Source organism: Rhinoraja longicauda, chromosome 3 (assembly GCF_053455715.1).
Source record: "Rhinoraja longicauda isolate Sanriku21f chromosome 3, sRhiLon1.1, whole genome shotgun sequence".
Lineage (NCBI taxonomy): Eukaryota > Metazoa > Chordata > Chondrichthyes > Rajiformes > Arhynchobatidae > Rhinoraja > Rhinoraja longicauda.
This window is the reverse complement of record NC_135955.1, coordinates 15,862,717-15,887,028: the sequence shown is the minus strand read 5'-3', so window position 1 is coordinate 15,887,028 and position 24,312 is coordinate 15,862,717.

The following is a 24,312-nucleotide window of genomic DNA, read 5'->3' as shown; positions in this document are numbered from 1 at the left end:
AAATGTTGCTATAGTACCTGCCTCAACTACCTCCTCTGGCAGCTCGTTCTACATACCCACCACCCTCTGTGTGAAATAGTTCCTCCTCAGGTTCCTATTAAATCTTTCCCCACCCGCCTTAAACCTATGTTCTCTCGTTCTCAATTCCCCTACTCTGGGTAAAAGACTTTGCATTCACCCTATCTATTCCGATGCTGGAATCTTAAACAAAACACAAAGTGCTGGAGGAACACAGCTGGCAACATCTGCGGAGGGAATGGACAGACGACGTATCACGTCAGGACCCTTCTTCAGACCGACTGACTGTGACAGATTTTGGCTACTTTTAAGAGTTGGTGTTGGAATTGAAGCAGTTAATGCAGTGTGGACTGCTCCCAAAGGATTTTTTTTAAACTAACTCCGTGTAATGAGGACTCCTATTGATTCCAGATAATACTCTTATTTTGACCTCAGATGAATGCCCGCTATAGTTTTGAGTAGCAACCAACACAAATGTCATAGTTCACTGCACTTAAAGCTGTGAGCAGCTTAAACAAATGTAGAGGGAATAGTAATGTATGTAAATAATGGATATTTGGAAATATGATTTTTTTTTTAAAGAAGGCCTGGAAAATAAGACAAGCAGCAAATGTACAGAAGCGCAAGGTTAATGTTTCAAAGTAGCTTTTCCTCATCTGAACTCGAAGTTAGTGGTTTAACGGTTGAAGAAAAATACAAAGCCAAGGTTGGAAGAGAAAGCAAGTAAAGAAAAGGTTCAGGTTTGAGATAAAGTGGAGAGAAAGCTTGATTTGATTGGAACAGGAGCTGGCACCAAACTAAAGCCAAGTGCTCAGTCCTGAATTAGCTGAAGTCAAGCTTTGTGGCCAGCAGAGTGCTGCAATGGGCCTCAATGTTCCCAGGATAGGGAAGGGAAAATAAATCAGCACGGGTTCAGCCTCAGCTTGGTGCCTAACGTACAATGATCTGCTTTGACATGTAGCTACATTTACAAAGGCAAAGTACAACCACTAATTTGCATACAGCTGGGATTTTGTAGCACCCAACTGTTATGGAAACTTTTATCTGCCATTCTATTTTGCATGTATTAAAATATGACTAAAGGCTTTTCAGCAGATTTTTTTTTGTAGATAACAGTGTTAAAGAAATACTTGCACTGCTTGAAAGGCAAGGAAAAAGTGTTTAGAATGGCAAGAAACAAAAACAATTGTGGTGTCATCAATCACCAATTATATTTTGTCTGTGAGCTTCCAACCCAGACCAATCCAATCAACCCTGGCCAGCACCCCCATACTGGACACCTACTCTGAGCGAGTGGGCATCTAGAGATTTCACATTGCCTCACCTGCGGCCAGTGAATGGGATTGCTAACTTTGACATTGAACAAGACGCTGGTGAGAACACGCTTGAAGCATTGTGTTCAGCTTTGGTCGCCCTGTTAAAGGAAAGATGCCATTAAGCTGGAACGGGTGATGAGAAGATTTATGAGGAGGTCACCAGGAATCGAGGGGCCTGAGCTGCAGGGAGCAGATGGGCAGGTTAGAACTTTATTCCTTGGAGTGCAGCAGGCTGAGAAGTAATGCTATAGTAGTGGTGTATAAAATCATGAAGATAGGATTAATATCCAGAATGTTTCCCAGGGTAGAGAAAGAAAAGAAGGCATAGGTTTAAGGTGACGGGGATAAGATTTAATGGGAGCCTGAAGGGCAACTTTTTCACCCAGAGGGAGGTGGATATATGGAATGAGCAGCCAGAGGAAATAGATGAGGCAGGTACAATAACAACATTTGAAATTAATTTGGAAAGATTCATGGATAGGAAAGATTTAGAGGAATATGAGAGGGTGTTTTATTGTCATGTGTCCCAAAAAACAACAATGAAATTCTTACTTATAGCAGCACAACAGATATGTAAACATGGTACGCTGTAAACACCATAATAATCAACAAAAAAAAAGAGAGTTCAGTAGAAAATACAGTGTATAGTGCAAAGACAAAAACAATGCCCCTGTCTATGTAGTTCGGAGCTTATTTGGAGGTTGTAGTGTTTAATAGGCTGATTGCAGGGAACAAGCTGCTCTTGAACCTGGACGTTGCAGTTTTCAGGATCCTACATCTTCTTCCCGATGGCAGGAGTGAAATGAGGGTGTGGCCAGGGTGGTGTGCATCCCTCATGATGCTGGCTGCCTTTTTGAGTCAACGACTCTAGCAGATCCATTCGATGGTGGGGGGTGGTCAGTACCCGTGATGAAGTGGGTAGTGTTTACCACTTTTTGCAATCTTCTTTGTTCCTGGGCTTTCGAGCTGCCAAACCAGGGCAGGATGCAACCAGGCAATATGCTCTCTACTGCACACCTGTCGATGTTCAAGAGAGTATTCGTTAACATATTGAATCTTCTCAATCTTCTAAGTAGAGGCATTGATAGGCTTACTTTATGATTGCATCAGTTTGCCGGGTCCAGGACAGATCATCAGAGATATGCACACCTAGGAATTTGAAGGATTTGACACTCTCCATCACCATCCTGTCAATGAACACAGAGTTAGGGATGAAGGTAGGAATGTAGGTGGCATGGTTAATATCTCCAGTTGATATTAGTGGTATAAAGAACAGTGAAAAAGATTATCTAAGATTACATGGGATCTTGGTCAACTGGGCCAATGGACCAAGGAATGGCAAATGGAGTTAAATTCAGATAAATATGAGATGTCACATTTTGGAAAGACAATCCAGGGTAGTCATGAATGAGTTGGTACAAAGGACCCATTTCCATGTTATCACTCTACGAATCACAAAATATTAAAGCAACTATTGCCATGGCACTATTTTCAAGAAAATATGGCCTCTCCGAACCTGGCCAAGTTTTATTCTCCTCATCTCAACCACCTGCCCACCACATCTGAAGGAGCAACTCCATACAAGGCCACCAGAAATTGCAGAGAATTCTGAACGCAGTCCAGACCATCACACAAACCAACCTCCTTTCCATTGACTCCAGTTACACTTCATGCTGCTTCGACAGAGAGCGGTCCTGACCTGGAGACCCTCAGACTATCTTTAATCAGACTTTACTGGACTTTATCTTGCACTAATCATTATTCCCTTTGCCATGTATATTCTATACAGTGTGGATTGTAATCATGTCTTGTCTTTCCAGTGATTGGTTAGCACGCCTAAAAGCTTGTCGCTGTACCTTGGTACACGTGACAATAAAATAAACTAAAGTAAACATCTCCTATTGTGAAACATCTCCTTCCTCATCTGAGGGAGAGTGTGCAATTCCCACATTGGCCTTCAGAAAGCACAGAACTGGAAGCAAGGAAGCAAGTCAACCTCAATCCCAAGAGGAGGATGCAACCTATGCTCTCTCCCAAGAGGAGAAAGATTGAGTTTGGAAGGAAAAAAAGTGGAATGGGAATAAATAAGAAAGAGAAGAAATAAAAAGAAAACAAGAAAAACAATTATTTATTAAAGTTTTTTGTGAAATTTATTGATTACTGTGTTTCCAACGCTACAACAGGGTAATACACTTCAAGATATTTTATTGGCTGCCAACCGCTTTGGATTCTTGATGTTTTGAAAGGCATATTATAAATGCACATCTTTCCTTTTGTGTCTGTGAATGAATAAAATATAATTTGACTCCTCTGATACGAGTGCAATAAGTCTTCTCCAGAAAACTGACTAATCCACTTAATGGCATTTTTTGAAAATATGGTGTGCACCATTTACTATTTTCCAGCTACTCACATGAATAGAATTTATAATATAAGAAACTCACAGAAAATAAATAATTCAGAGTAAAAGTTCAGTACTAACCTTAAGTTGTATTGCAAGCAGAGTATTGTGAATCTCTTTCTGATTATTATTGTCCTCTTCATGAATTAGTCTAAACTCATCAGGTTGTTTATTTTAAAGATTTATTTTAGAGATACAGTGCAGAAACAGGCCCTTCGGCCCACCAAGTCCGCACCGACCAGCGATTCCCATCTTCTAGCACCATCCTGCATACTAGGAACAATTTACAATATTTACTAAAGCCAATTAACCTACAAACCTGTACATCTTTGGAGTGTGGAATGAAACTGGAATACCGGGGAAATCCTGCACGGTCACGGGGAGAATGTACAAACTCTGTACAGACTGCACTCATAGCCAGGATCAAACCCGGGTCCATGACATCCATAAATTGTTGAAATTAGTGAAGGAGAATACAGATTGTTTATGTGTTGACAACTATATTGTTCATTTACAGAGATCAAAACCAAAAAAGAAAATCGTGAAAAGTTCTTCACCGGCCAGGTAGTAACACTGCAGAGAGAAATAGAATTAACTAGACCGAGTGGACCCATTGGGCCCAAACCACTCCAGCATTGGTGCAGCACCCTCTCCCCCCCCCTCCTCCCAGACCTGGCTCTCCCACCCTCAAGAGACAGGCGGCCGAGCCCTGCTCAATGGGCCCCAACTGCGCTGGCACGGATGCAGCGGCCATCTTACGTAAGTACCAGATCAATGGAGCCCCAACTGGGCATGCACGATTTTTTAAACTTTAAAATGTGAATAACTTTAAAAATATAACACCGATTTCAATTAAACGTCTTCCATAGGACCACGGGATGACAGTGAGTAAGGTGGGCCTAAAATTGTCGCACTATCGTGTACCGTTTTGGCTGTAGTTCAGGAACAAGCGAACAAACAAGAGTTTTAGTACATAGATAGATGGCTTCGATTGATGATTTTGTTTTAATCAGAGTAACATTGGAAAGCAAAATGTTTCAAGTTGCAGATGGAGGAGACCAATAGAGAGAATAAAAGAAAGATCAGATATAATAGCAAAAGTGCTGATGGAATCAACTAAAAGGGGTAATGGCTTGTGAAGGGGTAAAGGAATATGTCCAGGTGGAAGTGTAAATAAAAGGGGAATCAAATCTGATGCAAGAGTTACCATATACAAATAGAAGTATATAAACTTATTAGAGGCATAGATTGGGTAGACCATCAGAACCTTATTCTCAGGATAGAAGTCAAAGACTAGAGGGTCAGTAGAGAGATGAAGTTTAAAGGAGATCTGCAGGGCAAATCTTTTACACAGAGTGGTGGGTGTCTGGAACGAGCTGCCAGGGGTGATTGTGGAGGTAGACACGATGCTGGCATTAAAGAGACTTTTAGATAGGCACATGGCTATGCAGACAATTGAGGGATATGGATCACATGCAGGCAGGTGAGATTAGTTCATGTTCACGAGATCATGTTCAGCATGGACATTGTGCTGCGGACTCGGTACGTGAAAGGGCCTGTTTCCATGCTGTATCTCTAAATTAAAACTAAACTGAACAGAAAGGATGTGACACATGAAAGCAATGGAATTGGAATATTCTAGGATGAACTTTAGAACTTTGCTTAAGCCAACTCCCAGAAAAATGGTCAACTACGTAAATAAATTTATGTCGTCTGAAGAATAGTCTCGACCTGAAACATCACCTATCCATGTTGTCTAGAAATGCTGCCTGACTTGCTGAGTTACTCCAGCAATTTTGTCCTTTTTTAAAAATAAATAAATTTAGTTTCATTACAGGAATACACAGATTTACATTTGCTATCAAATCCATTTATTATCTTCCACCGCTGTTCAACAGAACCCTAATTTTATTTAAGCTAATGTAATTTTTCTCTGAATTAATCAAAAATTGCTTAACTCACCTTCTGTAAAATCTTTCCAAATCATGTTAAAGGATGATTTACAAGAAGCATCTCTCACAACCTCAAAGTATAATTTGCATGTAAATAGTAAATTTCATGGTCTAAGAAACTCCCAATGCACATTAACAGCTAAAGAAGAATGTTATCAGAAGCTTCTTTGTAAATAATAAAAATGGCAATCAATTTGCACATAACAATCTTACACTGGCAAAAATATAATTTATATCAGTGGTTCCCTTTTTCAATGAAAGTCATTCTTGTTTACACTCAAATAAATGTGTCCCCTGCTATAATCCCGATGACACCACCGGACGCTCCTTTTAAGGTCCATCTCGCGGTACATGGATAGGATAGGTTTAGAAGGCTATGGGCCAAAAGCAGGCAGGGGGGACTAGAGTAGATAGGGCATATTGGTCGGCGTAGTCAAGTTGGGCCAAAAGGCCTGTTTCCACGTTATATGACTATGACCATTTGTTTTATTGCAGCTGCATGTTAATGATTGGTAATTTGTGTAGCCAGGTAACTTTGAACACCAACACCTTTCAATTTGCACCCTTTGATAGAAAAATTCAGCTTTTCTATTTCCCTGCCAAGATAGATTACCTCACATTTTCCCCACACGATTTTCCATCTGCGCTGTCTTCCCCCATTCACTTGACACTTCTCTTTAATTCACTCTGCCACCATCTTTTCAACAGAAGCACACCTCGATATATTACAGTCAGCCCTCTGTGCAAAATACAGATTGTGAACAGCTGGCACCCCAGCATAGATCCCGGCAACATCCACTATTCAGTCTTATAACTTGAAAATTACCTTTTTATTTATGCTCTCCATTTTCAGTCCATTAACCAATCTTCGCTCCATGCCAATACATTATCCCCAAGCCCATGAGCTGTAAATTTGTGCAGCACCTCATCAAATTTCTTCCAAAAATCTCTTAAATATTCTGCTGCAAACAGCTTTAACACAGTGGCAGGGAAATGGTTAGAATCTATTATTAAAGAAGGGCGCCTATTCAAACAGGGCACTTGGAAAATAATAAGAGAATTCTGCAGAGTCAATATGGATTTATGAAGGGAAATCATGTCTGACAAATCTGTCAGGACGGTTTTTTTTTAGGTTGTAACCTGCCGATTAGATAAGGGTAAATCAGTGCTTTAACATGCTTTAATTTTCAGAAGAAACATTAATAATGTGCCATGTGTGGGGTTATTAAACAAAATTAGAGCACATGGGATTAGGTACATTATACTGGAATGGATTGAGAATTGGTTGGTCAGAAAAAAGCAAGAAGTACAGAAGTGTGAAAACGCACATGGATTCAGGGGTAGATTCTTCCCAGCTGTTATCAGGCAATTGAACCATCCTATCGCCAACTAGAGAGCGATCCTGACCTACCATTTAGTCATGGAGTGATACAGTATGAAACTAGACCCGTTCGGCCCAACCTGCGCACACCTGTCAACATGTCCCAGCAACACTAGTCCCACTTACCTGCGCTTGGACCATATCCTTTCAAATTTGTCCTATCCAAATTGCCTGTCTAACGGTTTCTTAAATGTTGGGATAGTCCCAGCCTCAACTTCCTCCTCTGGCAGCTTGTTCCATACACCCAACACCCTTTGTGTGAAAAAGTTACCCCTCAGATTCCTATTAAATCTTTTCCCCTTCCCCTTGAACCCATTGTCCTCTGGTCCTCGATTCCCTACTCTGGACAAGAGGTTCTGTGCATCTACCCAATCTATCACTCAAAAAGATCACTCCTCATCCTCCTGCGCTCCAAGGAATAGAGACCAAGCCTACTCAACCTCTCCCTATTGTTCAGACCATGAGGATGGCAACATCTTCGTAAATCTTCTCTGAACCATTTCAAACTTGACAGTATCTTTCCTACAACATGGTGCTCAGAACTGAACACAATACTCTAAATGCAGTCTCACCAACATCTTATACAACTGCTACATGACCTCCCAACTTCTATACTCAATACTCTGACTGATGAAGGCCAATGTGCCAAAAGCCTTTTGGACCACCTTATCTACCTGCAACTCGACCTTCAAGGAACCATGCACTTGCATTCCTAGATCCCTCTGCTCTACAACACACCCCAGAGGCCTTCCATTCACTGTGTAGGTCCTGTCCTTGTTAGATGTCCCAAAATGCAACACCTCATTGGAGTCCCTCGCACTATCTTTAATTGGACTTTACTGGCTTTTATCTTGCTCTAAACATTATTCCATTTATTTTGCACCTGTGCACCATGGACAGCTCAATTGTAATCATGCATCGTCTTATCACTGACTGGATAGCACACAACAAAAAAGTTTTTCATTGTAACTCAGTACACGGGACAATAATAAACTAAACTAAATTAAGAATGACAGGTCAATCTTGAGTTGTTAGACTGTCAATAATGAAGAACACCACTGATTGTTGATGTCGGGCCAGATATTCACAATCTGTGTTAATGTTCTTGATGAGAGAACCAATTGTAACATAACCAGGATTGGCACGATACAAAACTAGTTGGTAGTGTAAGGTAAGAGGAGGATGCAAAGAGGCTCAGCAATATTTAGAATGGAAAAGTACAAACAGTTGGAATATACAATGCCCTCCATAATGTTTAAGACCCATCATTTATTTATTTGCCTCTGTACTCAACAATTTGAGATTTGTAATAGAAAAAAATCACATGTGGTTAAAGTGCACATTGACAGATTTTAAGAAGGACCATTTTTATACATTTTGGTTTCACCATGTAGAAATTACAGCAGTGTTTATACATAGTCCCCCCATTTCAGGGCACCATAACATTTGGGATACAGCAATGTCATGTAATTGAAAGTAGTCATGTTTAGTATTTTGTTGCATATCCTTTGCATGCAATGGCTGCTTGAAGTCTGCGATTCATGGACATCACCAGTTGCTGGGTGTCTTCTCTGGTAATGCTCTGCCAGGCCTGTATTGCAGCCATCTTTTGCTTACGCTTGTTTTGGGGGCTAGCCCCCCTCAGTTTTCCCTTCAGCATATAAAAGGCATGCTCAATTGAGTTCAGATCGGGTGATTGACTTGGCTACTCAAGCATTGACCATTTTTTAGCTTTGAAAAACTCCTTTGTTGCTTTAGCAGTATGTTTGGGATAATTGTCTTGCTGTAGAATGAACCGCTGGCCAATGTGTTTTGAGGCATTTGTTTGAACTTGAGCTGATAGGACGTGTCTATACACTTCAGAATTCATTATGCGACTACCATGAGCAGTTGTATCATCAATGAAGTGAGCCAGTACCTTCAGCAGCCATACATGCCCAGCCCATAACACCCCCACCAACATGTTTCACAGATGAGGTGGTATGCTTTGGATCTTGGGCAGTTCCTTCTCTCCTCCAAACTTTGCTCTTGCCATCACTCTGATATAAGTTAACCTTCGTCTCAAATGTCCACAAGACCTTTTTCCAGAACTGCTGTTGCTCTTTTAAGTACTTCTTGGCAAACTGTAACCTGGCCATCTATTTTTGCAGCTAACTAGTGGTTTGCACCTTGCAGTGTAGCCTCTGTATTTTTGTTCATAAAGTCTTCTGCAGACAGTGGCCATTGACAAATCCACACCTGATTCCTGAAGAGTGTTTCTAATCTGTCGGACAGGTGTTTGGAGATTTTTCTTTGTTGTAGAGAGAATTCTTCTGTCATCAGCTGTGGAGGTCTTCCTTGGCCTGCCAGTCCCTTTGCGATTAGTAAGCTCACCAGTGCTCTCTTTCTTCTTAATGATGTTCCAAACAGTTGATTTTAGTAAGCCTAAGGTTTGGCTGATGTCTCTAACAGTTTTATTCTTGTTTCTCGGTCTTCTTTGGCACAACTTTGGTTCTCATGTTGATAAACAGCAATGAAAGTTTCCAAAGGTGATGGAAAGACTGAAGGAAAGACTTGGTGCTGAGAGCTCTCTTATACTGCATGAAGGAGACAATTAAACACATCTGAGCAATTACAAACTCCTGTGAAGCCAAGTGTCCCAAACATTAGGGCGCCCTGAAATGGCGGGACTATGTATAAACGACATAATTTCTACACGGTGAAACCAAAATATATAAACATGGCCTTCAATAAAATCTGACAATGTGCACTTTAACCATATGTGATTTTTTTTCTATTACAAATCTCAAATTGTGGAGTACAGAAGCAAATAAATAAATGATGGGTCTTTGTACCAAACATTATGGAGGGCACTGTAATATGGAAAATTAATAAGTCAACCTATTTGCTAGAAAAATAGTAACTTTTTCTTAAAATAACGTTGGTCTTCAGAGGGCCATAGATGGCCTTGTCTATCACTGAAGTTTAGCAGGCAGATGCTGTATAACAACAATGTGACATTGAATCCAACATAATTGAAAGAGAACCAATACATAATTAAAAGGGAACCACTTTTAACAGATGAACAAATTTGCAATGGGTTACATTAAATTAGGAGGAAATGAAAGCAGCAACGTTAAAATGACACCTAATAACACCGAGGTTATTTCAATACTGAAAATAAGTCTAAATAGGATGATAGGAAGGATTCAACCCAACCTGCACCCTCTCCAGGGAATGAAATGCATCATTTCATATTCGCATAAGCACATGAACAGTGCATTGGAACCAAGGTACCCAAATTCAAAGCCCATATCAAACTGATATTATTACTAACTCGTTAAAGAATGATTGAGTGATTCTTTTTCTTGGTATTCTAACAAAAGTGTTAAAGCACTTATCCAGTCTTTGAAATTACCGCACACTGTATTTCAATCTGTGTGATGCTAATCTCTACCCAATTTACAGCAATATAAATCAGTATTGGGATCTAGGCCCTTAAATTAAATACTAGAACGAGTATAATATGGGTTCATGTTGAGGCTGCAGGAGAAAAGGACTGAACAATGAAACGTCTTTTAATAACTTGCATTTATGTTGCATCTTCAATCAGCAAATATGCCTGAGAGATCCCCAAAAAAGAGTTTTAATTGAAGGTTTAATGGTCATGCTTTTTTATAGGAATGTCATGAAGGAATTGGAAATGCAGAGATGTTTTGGGAACAATTTTCCGATTATTATTTGCAGGACGTAGGCATGGCGAGCAAAGCAAGCGTTTATTGCCTATTCATCAACAGCCATGGGGAAGGTTTAGTTTAATTTATTGTCACATGTACCAAGGTACAGTGAAAATCTTTTTTGTTGCGGGCTATCCAGTCAACGAAAAGACTATACTTGATTGCAATCAAGTCGCCCACAGTGTACAGATGCAGGATAAAGGCAATAATGTTTAGTGCAAGATAAAGTCATGAAAAGTCTGATTAAAGATAGTCTGAGGGTCTCCAATGAGGTAGATGGTAGCTCAGGACCATTCTATAGTTGGTGAAAGGATGGTTCAGTTGCCTGATGGTAATATTGAATATAATGGGATAGCACCTCTGAACTATCGTGTGACAAAGCTCAATCACCTATACTGATACCATCCTTTTTTTATTCTAGATTATCAATGGTGAGATCTGAACATAGTTCTCCAAATCAATATTCTAAATCTCTGCATATTACTCTGGTCATTTACAATAGACAATGGACAATAGACAATAGGTGCAGGAGTAGGCCATTTAGCCCTTCGAGCCAGCACCACCATTCAATGTGATCATGGCTGATCATCCACATTCAGTACCCCGTTCCTGCCCTCTCCCCATACCCCCTGAATCCACTATCATTATTCATTGGTAGTTATGCCATATCTCCACTAGGTCTTATGCTATCTAGCATCAACACACAAATAGAATATTTATTTCAGTATAACTTCATAAATAAAACACCTTGCACAAATCCTGTGAACACCGCTGTTCAAGTCTAGTTTATTACTCACCCCAAACTGAGAAAATAAAATAACTGACCCAGTTTCTTCAGGAGGTTAGCTACTTGATAGAACCCAAATTTAATCAAACATTGGCTCAACCGGTGAAATTCCCTTCCAAAATCTCTCTGCTGTTCATCCACTATTCTTCAAGAAACATAGAAAACAGGTGCCGGTGTAGGCCATTCAGCCCTTCGAGCCAGCACCGCCATTCAACATGATCATGGCTGATCACCCAAAATCAGTACCCCGTTCCTGCTTTCTCCCCATGTTGCAAGGGAACAAGTTCAAGGATCTGACTGGTCGAACAGAAAAAAGGCACACTCGTCTGTTTAGTTGCAAATCAGTTTTATCGGCGAGAGGACAAAAACAATACTTGTCTCGGTATGCTCGGGGTCCAGTTTTACAGCCACACACCTCTCTCCGCCTCCGTCCGCAGCGCTGATCGCGAATCAGCCCGTGAGTGAGCCCCTCTCGTACATAAACACATCAGATTTATTGGCAAGAGAGAGAGAACAAAAAAAATACTTGTCATGGTATGCTTGGGGTCCGTTTTTACAGCAGCACACGTCTCTCTCTGCCTCCATCCGCAGCGCTGATCGCGACTCAGCCCGTCGATGAACCCCTCTCATTCATGAACTTAAACTAACTTCTGGCTTACTGGCACCTGCCTTTATACAGTTAGGAAATCAGGTGTTGAAATACCTGCCGGTTAGTCTTGGCCATTGGAGCTGCTCCCAAATTTAAACTGTACCCAATGGCAGGGGACTACATCCAAGCAAGGCCGCCCCCCCCTTTGGAAACAGTGCTATCAGTTGCAGGCTGGCGCATAAAGCAATAAACACAGCAATACAGACTTGGGGTAAAGGTAATACCCAGAGCGCTGCCGGTTTGGCAAGCAAAGGTTTAAACAGAGCGTTGTCGGGTTAGCGCGTGGGATTTAAAACAAAGCGCTACCGGCCACAGCGCTATGGGTCACCGACTGTTTGGGCAAAATTCTCGTATAACACCCCATATCCCTTGACTTTCGTTAGCCCTGAGAGCTATATCTAACTCTCTCTTCAATGCATCAAGAAAACTTGAGACCTCTACTCTGATCAAGATTTTAGTCACCTTCTCTGCGGCGAGGTTCAAATTTTGTTCAATAACTGCTGGGCTCAGGGGTTAATATGAATACAAACAGCTTGTACAACCAGCAAAGGAAAAACTACCAAAGTGCTTCCTTTTTCATACATGACAGAGCAAACGTTTTCTATCTACATGCAGTTCCTGTCTGCAAAGGTTTACTTTCAATTGTCATATTTGCAACAGTGTTCATAGTATGCCTTCTGCTTTCGAAAAATAATAGCATGTAGAAATTCCATTTTGCACATCCAAGCTAGCAGCTTCTGTTACACAGAACCCCTATGCCCAATGGTATAATTACTCTGCTGTGTAACTATGCAAAGCAAAATAAAATCAGATGGTATACAAAATAAGCTCGGGTTGTTATAGCCGTGAATTCTTCTTCACATCATGAAAACTTTGTTAAAAGGAAAGGTCTTCTCCTGGACCTGTATTTTGACAAATTCGAACAAAAAATGTATTGTTCATAAGTTGTGTCTCCATCTCTCATTGCCCCCGAATTAGGTAATTTGCTGTACCATTTCAGAGGGTGATTTCAACAATTTCATACAGAGGATGGACAGTATATGGAACAAGCTGCCAGAGGATGCAGTTAAGGCAGGTATAATAACAATATTTAAAAGACACTTGGACAGAAAACATTTGGAGAAATATAGTTCACACAAAATAAATTTATAGTCATATATTTATAGTCATATTTTCTTGGACTTCCTGCTTCATATGATAATAACTGTCAAAAGGGAAGGTCTTTGATAATGTCCATAAGTTATGGGTTAATCTTTCATTGCCCTTGAACTGGGTAACTTGCGGGACCATTTCAGAGGGTAACATCAGCTCTACTGCCTTGGCTTTGGTGTCATATTCAAGCTAGATTGTGCAAGGATGCTAGATTACCTTCCACAAAATCTTTTGTGAGCCACAACATTTTTACAACATGACTGTTCTAGATTTTTAATTCTCAAATTTATTTATTTTTTAATTTTATTTTTTTTGAAAAGCATATGTACAAATAGAAATAAAAGACACATTTGTTACAGAGTTCTTACATAGCTTCAATTTTTAAATTTTTAAAGAGAGAAAATAAAAAATAAAGAAGAAAGGAAAAAAAAAACACAAAAAAAACTGTAAACTATTGAGAAGAGAGAATAAGAGGATTAAAAAAAAGATATAACTTTTCAATTCTCAATTTTAATGACTCCATTTTAAGTCACGGTGGCGCAGTGGTGGAGTTGCTGCCTACGGACGCCGTCTGTACGAAGTTTGTACGTTCTCCCCGTGACCTGCGTGGGTTTTCTCCAAGATCTTCGGTTTCCTCCCACACTCCAAAGACGTACAGGTTTGTAGGTTAATTGGCTGGGTAAATGTATAAATTGTCCCTAGTGGGTGTAGGATAGTGTTAATGTGCGGGGATCGCTGGGCGGCGAGGACCCGGTGGGCCGAATGGGCCTGTTTCCACGCTGTATCTCTAAACTAAACTAAATTTAATTATTTGTCATAGTGAGATTTTAATGCCTGTTCCTTGGACCAGTGATTTAAACACTATGCTACTAAGGCACTTTGCATACCTTAGCATAAGAAAATAACTGCAGATGCTGGTACAAATCGAAGGTATTTATTCACAAAATGCTGGAGTAACTCAGCAGGTCAGGTAGCATCTCGGGAGAGAAGGAATGGGTGACGTTTCGGGTCGACACCCTTCTTCAGACTGGATACTGCATGTTGCACGCTGCATGTTGCATACTGTAGCAATTGTTTATGACTGAGAAGTATTGCAGGCTAGAACAAAAACAAGAGTGTCTCCTAACCCCACAGCCAGCCAACCCCCAGTCATACTACTCCTTTCCCCTCTTTTGTTCACTCGTCTCCTCTCCCCATCTCCCATGGATTCTACTTTCTTCCCTTCCCCGATCTCTTTCCATTGATATCGCCCTCATCAGCTTTACATTTCACTCCTCCTCATCCAACACATCCTTTTGTCTCCTTTTCACTTCAAGCCTTTGTCATTTACTCCACCCATCCTCTATTCAAAAGGCCCCCATCACCTGTATCCACCGATCATTTGCAAGACTTTATTCCACCGTCACCTCTCTTCCCCGGTTTTACCCCTGAACCAATCAATCTGAAGATGGGTCCCAATCTGAAATGCTGCTTGTCCATTCACTCCAGAGGTGAGGCCTGGTCTGCTGAGTTCCACCAGAACTTTGTGCTTTGCTCAAGAGAATGCACTATAAAGTGTCATACTCTACAAAGAAACTTCCCTGAACGTTACTAGAAGTTATATGTTTATTCCCAGGCCTTACGGTTTGCAAGGTTAACAATATACCCGAAAGGTTAGTTGTGATCATCAACTTTAAATGTTAACTTTGTTTTCCTCTCCACTGATGCTGCCCAAGGTGCTGCATTTTCCCAGAATTTTCTATTTTTATTTCAGATTTCCAACTGTTTGTTTTATTCTTCAAGGATGATGATTGATCAAGGAGCTCCAATTTGAGCTCCAATAACAATCCTATCCAGCCGTGCAGTTTCTAGTGCTGGAAGTGTGCAACACCTTGATATCGGAACTTCAGAAGATTTTATTTAATTAAGTACTTCGGTGACATTTCACAACACAATGGTGTCACATCACACCTTACAACAAGACATTATGACACCTTACAAGAAGAAATACAGCTGTGCAGAGACTGGTAGGATTAATGCAAGAACACATGAAACAAAATGGTGGCGAGGTCAATTGCCTCCTTGAGTCAATACAATCACAATGATCTCATCTTGCCCAATATCCTTTTTTTTTGTCTACTCGTAACAGAAGTAGGCATTTAACCCTTGTGTCTACTATACCTCAATGCCACTTTCCTGCACTAACCACTTACCGTCATACAGCACAGAAATAGGCCCTTCTGCGCAACTTGCCCATGCCGACCAAGATGCCCGATCTACAGTTGGCCCACCAGTCTGCATATGTCACACATCCCTCTGAAACTTTCCTATCCATGTAACTGCCTAAATTATTTTTAACTGTTGTTATAGTGCCTGCATCAATTACCTTTTCTGGCTGTTCGTTCCACAAATCCACCACCCTGTGTGAAATGGATTTCTACTCAGGTTCCTATTAAATCTTCCCTTTCTCGCCATAAACCTGTCCTCTGGTTCTTGATTCTCCTACTCTAGGTAAAAGACTGTGTAATTACCCCATCAACTCCCCTTGCGATCTTATTCACCTCTATAGAATCACACTTCAGCCCTCCTGCACTCCAAGAAATAAAGTCCTAGCCTGCCCTACCTTTCTCTATAGCTCAGACCCTCAGGTCCTAGCAAAATCCTCATAAATCTTCTCTGTTCTCTTTCCAGTTTAACATCATTCTTCCTGAAACAGGGTGACCAAAACTGAACATGATACTCCAAATGCAGCCTCACCAGCATCTTGTGCAACTGTAACATAATCTCATAATGTTATCTCACGAAACTCTTAATGGCCAAAAATCTACAGTTCTCAGTCCTGAACTTATTCAGCAAATGATTTTCACAACTCTCTGGAATAATGAATTCCAAATTTCACTACCTTCTGCGTGAAGAAATGTCTTCATATCTTAGTCCTGCATGACCTTTCACTGAATCTGGAAAATGCAGATGGAAATGGTTTAGGCATGCACAGAACAAGGGAAGGGGGGGGCAGAGGAGAAAGAACAAAAAGGGAAGGTGAAGGATAACAGTAATTTAATGAACGCAGTAAACAATTTAGTAAAATTGGTCAGGGACTTGACAAAATGCTGAGGAGAAATCCCATGTTCTTCTCAGTCAGTCTGGATTGACCTTGCTGGGAAATGCCAACAGTTACATTCTGAATGGCTAGCATTCATCCTCGTACCCCTTTCAATGCCTAAATTTTGCAAGCATCAGCGACTTCAAGCACAAACATCGAAGCCCAGAGCTTGTTGGCCAGGTTCTGTTGCCAGTTTCCTTACTGCATATTAACATTTAATTTCATAGATGGATCATGAACTTACTGAATTCCCCTGCGGTTAAATTGGGAAAATATTCCTTCTGGAGCTACACCTAGTTCGTCTCAACCCAGGAACAGCAAGCCTAATAACTGGAATGGAGCAGAAGACTTGAGAGTGAAAAATGCAAGATAATTTACATACATTTTTATTTAATAGATTTACTTTAATATTTTTAATTATTCAAGAGTCTGTAAATGATTCATGCTTAATTTTTTTTAAATTAGGTGACTTTTAAGCAGTTTTTAAATATTTGTGATGTCAGAAACATTTAGAAGCATTCAGTCACTGACGACCTCGATAATTGGGAAAGCTGGAGGCTTGGCTGAGCTGGCTGTTAATATCTTTTCAGCAATTTTATGGGCAAGGCTTTTCCTGTCTGCCAATGCAACAACCCTATTACCTCATAAGGCCTCTCCGGTTTGCATCCAAATCTTAGTCATCAACAGCAAGGCATCGGACTTGCCTTTGTCTAAATGTCAATGGCAAGCTGCTGGTGCTTCATCTGAGAGCACCAAAGAGATGCTGCCTGACCCAATGAGTCACACCAGCACTTTGTGTCTACCTTGCTAGTACTTCCCTATACCAGTCAAAATATTCTGTTCAAGCATTAGAAGAATTTGAGATTTTTATTAAAGGCAAACAGAATGCCCAGGAACTATTGAAAGCCTAAAACCTAAAACATGGACACTGAATTTCCAGGAAATGCAGAATGTCGATGGGTGAAGCGTTTATGATCCCATTTGTTTCAGGCATAGATTGGAATAAACTTCAAACGAAATAGGCACCTGAAGGATAAAGTTTTTTTTACACAAAGGATGGAAGGTTTATGGAACGAACTGCCGGAGGAGGTAGTTGAGGCAGGTACTTTCATAACATTTAAGAGACATTGGACAGATAGATGGATAGGATAGGTTTAAAGGGTTATGGGCCAAGCATGCAGGTGGGACTCGTGCAGGCAATGCCCTTTGGTCCAACTTGGTCGGCATGGGCAAGTTGGACCAAAGGGCATTGCTTCCACGCTGCATGACTACAAAACATTTCAATATGGAATGAATTTTCATCAAAAGAAAGTAACAATAGTCTGAAATGAGAAAACACAAAGTGCTGGAGGAACCTAGCGGGTCAGGCAGCATCTGTAGAAGAAATAACAGGAGAAGTTTTGGGTAGGGACCCTTCTTCAAATGATCGCCCGTCCATTCCCTCCCAGGTGAAGCCTGATTCATTGACTTCCTCCAGCACTTTGTATTTTACCCAAGATTCCAACATCTCCAGCACTACAAAATGCATTATATCAGATTGAACAGTAACTGGTGTCATAGTACACTGGCTTCACGTGAAATCCTTATGCTGGCAGTACTCCCAAATCTTGATTTACAATATTAATGCCAAGGAGAAATTGCAACACCAGCATGTTTGTCCAGGAGGGAGGAACTCCTGTTGTATAATTAATCAAATGGATTTACAAAGACCTGAAGGAGATTTTAAAGGATTTTCATTGTATTTTGGTCACATTGTTTTCATTATGAGTAATAGACTAAACTAATTTGGAGTAGTTTATAAATGACCACAGCATTACTTCTCTGAAATACTAAATTCAAGGAAAATAAAATCCTATGTCATAGAATCACATAGCACACATAAGCCTTTCAAGACATTGATGAGGCCTTATTTGGAGTATTAATTCAGTATTGGTCATCCTGCTATCGGAAGGATGTTGCTAAGCAGATGCTGAGTAAGATTTATGAGGATGTTGCCAGCACCTGTGGGATTTTGTCTATTGCTCTTTATGAAAATAATGTCATCAAAGTACAATGAAAATTCTTTAAATCTCCTTTAGACCCGAGCTATAGGGAGAGGTTGGACTGGCTAGGACTTTATTCCTTGGATCGCAGGAGGATGAGCGGTGGTCTTATAGAGGTGTATAAAATCATGAAGGGAATACACAGAGTCTTTTTACCCAGAGAAGGGGAATCAAGAACCAGAGGACATAGGTTTATGGTGAGAGGGGAAAGATTTAATAGGAACCTGAGGGTCATTTTTTCCGCACATAGGGTGGTGGTTATATGAAATGAGCTGCCAGAGGAAGTGATTGAATAAGGTACTATACAACATTTAAAAGACATTTGGACATGTACATGGATAGGAAAGGTTTAGAGCGATATGGGCGAAACGCAGCCAGGTGGCACTGGTGTATCTGAGTCAGCATGGGCAAGTTGGGCCAAAGGGCCCGTTTCTGTGCTGTAAGACTTTATCACACGATGACTCCATGATGCTGCTTGACTGGTTGAGTTCTTGCAACATTTCTGTTTTTGTAACAAAAGACAGAAAATGCTGGATAAATTCAGCAGGTCAGCAGCATCTCGGTAGAACATGGATAGGTGATGTTTCAGGTTGGGACCCTTCTTGAGTCTGAAAAAGTATCCCAAACTGAAAAAACACATATTCACACACTCCAGATATGCTGTCTGATTCTCTGAGATACTTCTCCACTTTGTGCCTTTTTTTAATCAGCAGCTGTAGTTCTTTGTGTCTCCATTTCTATTATTGTTTCAGGCTAGCAGCTTTGGTTTATTTATTTCCATGATTTTCAGATCTTTCTTTTTTAAGTAAAATTTATATATATCCAATTCCCTATTGAATCTGCCTCGAGCACACTTTCAGGCAACGCACAGCCGCACCTCACTACAATAAATAACTCACCGTTTCACCTATCGTCGGCACAGTGCCAAAGCTGGCAGAGCCGTTGCCTCGCAGCACCAGAGATACGGGTTCAAGTCTGACCTCGGGTGCTATCTGCACGGTTTGCACAGTCTCTGTGTGACCTTGCAGGTTTCCTCCAGGTGCTCCAGTTTCCTCCCACATCTCAAATGCGTATAAGTTTGTAGGTTAATCAGCCTCTGTAAATTGTCCCTAATGTGCAGGGAGTGAGTGCAAAAATGGGATAGCAAAGAACGGGTGATTGATGGTCAGCATGGACTCGGTGGGCCGAAAGGTGCATTTCGATGTTGTATCTTTCAATCAATCACAGATCTTTCATTCATTACCTTATATTTTTGCCCCATGGTTAGCGATTCTCCCACCAGCAAAAGTATTTTCACCCCATTTGATACAAACAAAATCAACAATTTTAAACATACAAGCTAAATCTCCTTTGCTTACTTCCTCACTCCCTTAAAACATACTTTGCAGTTGCTCACAGATCCTAAGAGGCCAAAGGGCACACAGAGGGGAAAAGGCCCTTCAGCCTACCATGTCTGTGCTAGCCATCAACCACCCATTTACACTAATCCTACATTCATTTTAGTTTTTTAATCCCCACATTCTCACCAACTCTCCCCAGGTTCAACCACTCACCTAAACACCAAGAACAATTTACAACAGTCAATTAACCGAGGTCAGGATCAACTTAGGTCTCTGGTGCTGTGAAGCAGCAACACGATTTAGTGGTACTGAGTCACCACAACGTGCAGACACTTCTACATGCCTTCCCAAAGGAATTGTACTTTCTGAAAGCATGGTGGCTAGTAAAAGCTGCACTTTTAAACTTCAGAGATACAGCATGGAAACAGGCCCTTCGGTCCACTGAGACCATGCTGACCAGAGATCACTAACACTATCCTACACACTAGGGACAATTTACTATTTTTATCGAAGCTAATAAACCTGCAAATCCGAAGAAAACCCATGCGGTCACAGGGAGAATATACAAACTCTGTACAGACAGCACCAGTAGTCAGGATCGAACCCGGTTCTCTGGCCCCGTAAGGCAGCAACTCTACCATTGTGCCACCCCCACTTGGGTTAACCAATGACAAACATGTCTTTTTAACAGTGGGCAAATTCAAATTATTATTTTTATAATTACAAATTGTTGTAAAGAAATTAGACAAATTATATGATTTGCCACACAGTCTGGTTATAAATTGGAATACAGCAAAAATGTTTGATGGGAGCATTTTAGATTCTGCTTAGTAGCTTATTTGGTGTCTTCTGGTTTCACAAAAGACTTAGATATGCCAGGTGTTTAAAGTACTAATGAGCTGACATTATTGTTGAATCTTCATAACTGGATAATGAGCTATTCGTTAGCTTGCCTTGATAATTATTGAACAACTTAAACCCCTTTGGGGAAGAAATTAGCCTAAGAATACTAATGTAAACACTAAATGTACGCAAAAATGTTGACCGCCAGTAGTATTCAGACCTGCCCGAAACTCTCAAGCACATCTACTAATAGTGATCAAAATGTAATCTCTTTCCGATATGTTGCAGATCACTAGTGGTGTCTGCATGAAGTTTACATATTATCTCTATGACAGCCCTAGGATTCCCCTGAGTGCTCTGGTTTCTTCACATATCCCAGAGACATGGAGGTTGATAGGTCAGTTGGCTGCTGTAAATTGGCCCTGCCAGAAGGTGAGTGGGAAAATCTGGGGGAACTGATGGGAATATGTGAGGGCAAAAGGGATTAGTTTAGGGTGAGTGTAAATGGATGCTTGATTATCAGTATTGACTTGGTGGGCCAAAGGCCATTTTTATACATTTTGGTTTCACCATGTAAAAATTACATAGTCCCCCCATTTCAGGGCACCATAATGTTTGGGACACATGGCTTCACAGGTGTTTGTAATTGCTCAGGTGTGTTTAATTGCCTCCTTAATGCAGGTATAAGAGAGCTCTCAGCACCAAGTCTTTCCTCCAGTCTTTCCATCACCTTTGGAAACTTGCATTGCTGTCTATAAACATGAGGACCAAAGTTGTGCCAATGAATGTCAAAGAAGCCATTATGAGACTGAGAAACAACAATAAAACTGTTAGAAATATCAGCCAAACCTGAAGGTACTGGCTAACTTATCTTCATTGATGATACAACTGCTGATGGTAGTAGCACAATTAATTCTAAAGTGTATAGACACATCCTATCTGCTCAAGTTCAAACAAATGTCTTAAAACTCATTCTACAGCAAGACAATGATCTCAAACATATTGCTAAAGCAACAAATGAGTTTTTCAAAGCTCAAAAATGGTAAATTCTTGAGTGGCCAAGTCAATCACCTGATCTGAACCCAATTGAGCATGCCTTTTATATGCTGAAGAGAAAACTGACAGGGATTATCCCCCAAAACAAGCACAAGCTAAAGATGGCTGCAATACAGGCCTGGCAGAGCATCACCAGAGAAGACACCCAGCAACTGGTGATGTCCATGAATCACAGACTTCAAGCAGTTATTGCATACAAAAGATATGCAACAAAATACTAAACATGACTACTTTCATTTACATGACATTGCTGGAGTACAGAGGCAAATAAATAAATGATGGGTCTTTGTCCCAAACATTATGGAGGACACTGTATATTAAAGGTAGAGACAAATGCTGGAGTAACTCAGCGGGACAGGCAGCATCTCTGGAGAGAAGGAATGGGTGACGTTTTGGGTTTGAGACCCTTCTTCAGACTGATGTCAGGGGAGTGGGCAGGACAGAGATAAAATGTAGTCGGAGACAGTAACACTGGTCGGAGAACTGGGAAGGGAGAGGGGATGGAGAGACAGGGTAAGCAAGGGCAACTTGAAATTCCTCAAATTTGCACTGGGCCTCACTCTGACAATGGAGGTGGCCCAGGACAGAAAGGTCAGATTAGGAATGGGAGAGGCAGTTAAAGTGCTGAGCAACCAGGAAATCAGATAGGTTTAGGCGGACTGAGCGGAGGTGTTCAGCGAAACGATCGCCGAGCCTGCGCTTGGTGTCGCCCATGTACAGGAGTTGACACCTGGAACAGCGGATGCAGTAGATGAGGTTGGAGGAGGTGCAAGTGTACCTCTGCCTTATCTGAAATAACTTTCGGGGTCCTTGGATGGAGTCGACAGGGGAGGTGAAGGGACAAGAGTTGCATCTCCTGCGGTTGCTGGGGAAAATAACTGGGGAGGGGGTGGGAAGGGACGAGTTGACCAGGGAGTTGCGGAGGGAATGGTCTCTGCGGAAAGCAGAAAGGGGTAGAGATGGGAAGATATGGCAAGTAGTGGGTTGCCGTTGGAGGTGACGAAAATATTGGAGGATTATATGCTGTTATACATGTTATAATATAATATTCATTTATATTAATATCTTACATAACAACCCAAAGTACAAACTACATTTAATTATAGACAATAGATAATAGACAATAGGTGCAGGAGTAGGCCATTCGGCCCTTCGAGCCAGCACTGCCATTCAATGTGATCATGGCTGATCATTCACAATCAGTACCCCATTCCTGCCTTCTCCCCATACCCCCCGACTCCGCTATCTTTAAGAGCTCTATCTAGCTCTCTCTTGAAAGCATCCAGAGAATTCGCCTCCACTACTTTCTGAGGCAGAGAATTCCACAAATTTACAACTCTCTGCCTGAAAAAGTTTTTCCTCATCTCCGTTTTAAATGGCCTACCCCTTATTCTTAAACTGTGGCCCCTGGTTCTGGACTCCCCCAACATTGGGAACATGTTTCCTGCCTCTAACGTGTCCAATCCCTTAATAATCTTATATGTTTCAATAAGATCCCCTCTCATCCTTCTAAATTCCAGTGTATACAAGCCCAGTCGCTCCAGTCTTTCAACATACGACAGCCCCGCCATTCCGAGAATTAACCTAGTGAACTTACGCTGCACTCCCTCAATAGTAAGAATATCCTTCCTCAAATTTGGAGACCAAAACTACAGACAGTACTCCAGGTGCGGTCTCACTAGGGCCCTGTACAACTGCAGAAGGACCTCTTTGCTCCGATGCTCAACCCCTCTTGTCATAAAGGCCAAGCTTTTTTCACACGTTTAACATAACAAAACATTCCAGGGCGTTTCATTGGAAGGATTCCAGAGGAAATCCAAATTGAACCAAATTACCAGTCTGATAAATTCTGCTCTTGGCAAATATCATTCACTGTTTTGTTAAACACATTGCACATCAGGAGACATGTTATGCATTCGTCATGCAGCAATCGAAGGCACTCATAAAATCCACTGTTCCACAATATTAATTCTTTAACTCTCAAAGATATTAAAAAATTATTTCATAGAATCGTAGGATAGTGCAGCACAGAAATGAGCCCCTCTCGTCCATGTCAACCATGCTGATCCCATTGGCCTGCTCAAAGACAAATGCTGGATGCACTCAGCAGTCAGGCAGCATCTGTGGAGAGAAATGGACAGATGACATTTTGTGAAGGGGCCCTTCTTCAAACCACTCAAAATCCAAATAAATATTTTGTCTGAAGGATCCCGACTTGAAACATTGTCTGTCCATTTCCCTCCACAGATGCTGCCTAACCCACTGAGTTTCTCCAGCAATTTGATTTTTGCTCAAGATTCCAGCATCTGCAAGCCTTTGCTTTCTTATTTTCCTGCATTAAACTCATATTCCTCTTCTCTTTCCCAATCCAAGTAACTGTCCAAATCCCTTTCAAACATTGCAATTGTATCTGCCTTTACCACATCCGCCAGCAGCTCAATCCAGATAACTGTGTGAAAAACGTACCACTCAGATATCCTTTAAATTTCCCATACAGTTAATGGCAAGACCCTTAACACCAATGATGTGCAGAAGGATCTTGGAGTCCAAGTTCATAGCTCACTAAAGATGGCAGCA